Raw genomic sequence first — 2490 nt, 5'->3', positions numbered from 1 at the left:
GGTTTACTCCAGACGCTTAACACGCCCTGGTTAAATCCATTGACAGAACGTCGACCCTGGTATACCACATCGTTCCAATTCACTCTATTCCTTGCACGCTTTTCACCCTCCTGCATGGTCAGGCCCCGATCACTCAAAATCTTTTTCACTCCATCTTTCCACGTCCAATTTGGTCTCCCACTTCTTGTTCCCTCCACCTTTGACACATATATCCTCTTTGTCAATCTTTCCACACTCATTCTCTCCATGTGACCAAACCATTTCAAAATACTCTCTTCTGCTCTTTCAACCACACTCTTATTACCACACGCCTCTCTTACTTATTACTCACTCGATCAAACCACCTCACACCACATATTGTCCTCAAACATCTCATTTCCAGCACATCCACCCTCCTCCGCACAAATCTACGTCTATAGCCCATGCCTCGCAACCATATAACATTGGAACCACTATTCCTTCAAACATACCCATTTTTGCTTTCTGAGGTAATGTTCTCAACTTCCACACATTCTTCGACGCTCCCAGAACTTTCGCCCCCTCCCCCACCCTATGATTCACTTCTGGTTCCATGGTTCCATCCACTACCAAATCCACTCCCAGATATCTAAAACACTGCACTTCCTCCAGTTTTTCTCCATTCAAACTTACCTCCCAGTTGACTTGTCCCTCAACACTACTGTACCTAATAAACTTGCTCTTATTCACATTTACTCACAGCTTTCTTCTTTCACACACTTTATGAAACTCAGTCACCAGCTTCTGCAATTTCTCACATTAACAAGCCACCAGCGCTGTATCATCAGCGAACAACAACTGACTCACTTCCCACACTCTCTCATCCACAACTGACTCCATACTTGACCCTCTTTCCTAAATTCTTGCATTCACCTCCCTGACAACCCCATCCATAAACAAATTAAACAACCATGGAACCATCACACACCCCTGCTGTATTTCAACATTCACTGAGAACCAATCGCTTTCCTCTCTTCCTACATATACACATGCCTTACATCCTCGATAAAAACTTTTCACTGCTTCTAACAACTTGCCCTCCACTCCATATACTCTTAATACCTTCCACAAAGCATCTCTATCAACTCTATCATATGCCTTCCCCAAATCCATAAATGCTACATACAAATCCATTTGCTTTTCTAATTATTTCTCACATACATTCTTCAAAGGAAACACCTGATCCCCACATCCTCTACCACTTGTGAAACTACACTGCTCCTCCCCAATCTGATGCTCTGTACATGCCTTCACCCTCTCAATCAATACCCTCCCATATGATTTCCCAGGAATACTCAACAAACTTATACCTCTGTAATTTGAGCACTCACTTTTGTCCCCTTTGCCTTTGTACAATGGCACTATGCAAGCATTCCTCCAATTCTCAGGCACCTCACCTTGAGTCATACATACATTAAATAACCTTACCGACCTGCCAACAATAAAGTCACCCCCTTTTTTTGATAAATTCCTCTGCAGTACCATCCAAACCCGTGCCTTGCCGGCTTTCATCTTCCGCAAAGCTTTTACTACCTCTTCTCTGTTTACCAAATCATTCTCCCTAACTCTCTCACTTTGCACAGCACCTCAACCAAAACACCCTATATCTGTCACTCTATCATCAAACACATTCAATAAACCTTCAAAATACTCACTTCATCTCCTTCTCACGTCACCACTACTTATCACCTCCCCATTAGGCCCCTTCACTGAAGTTCCCATTTGTTCCCTTGTCTTACACACTTTATTTACCTCCTTCCAAAACATCTTTTTATTCTCCATAGAATTTAATGATACTCTCTTACCCCAACTCTCATTTGCCCTCTTTTTCACCTTTTGCACCTTTCTCTTGTCCTCCTGCCTCTTTTTTTATACATCTCCCAGTCATTTGCATTATTTTCTTGCAAAAATTGTCCAAATGCTTCTCTCTTCCCTTTCACTGATAATCTTACTTCTTTACACCCAGACATATACATATATACAGATGTACATATTTCATACTGTCTGCCCTTATTAATTCCCGTCGCCACCCTGCCACACGTGCACGAGATAGGGCTAGGAAAAGACAACAAAGGCCACATTCATTCATATTCAGTCTCTAGCTGTCATGTATAATGCACCAAAACCACAGCTCCCTCTCCACATCCAGGACCCACAAAACTTTCCATGGTTTACCCCAGACACTTCACATGCCCTAGTTCAATCCATTGACAGCACGTCGACCCCGGTGTACCACATCGTTTAAATTCACTCTATTACTTGTACGCCTTTCACCCTCCTGCATATTCAGGCCCTGATCCCTCAAAATCTTTTTCACTCCATCTTTCCACCTCCAATTTGGTCTCCCATTTCTCTTCGTTCCCTCCACCTCTGACTCGTATATCCTCTTTGTCAATGTTTCCTCACTCATTTTTTCCATATGACCAAACCATTTCAAAACACCCTCTTCTGCTCTCTCAACCACACTCTTTT

The sequence above is a fragment of the Panulirus ornatus genome, chromosome 54 (genome assembly GCF_036320965.1).
Source record: "Panulirus ornatus isolate Po-2019 chromosome 54, ASM3632096v1, whole genome shotgun sequence".
Lineage (NCBI taxonomy): Eukaryota > Metazoa > Arthropoda > Malacostraca > Decapoda > Palinuridae > Panulirus > Panulirus ornatus.
Note: the sequence above shows the minus strand (reverse complement) of the source record.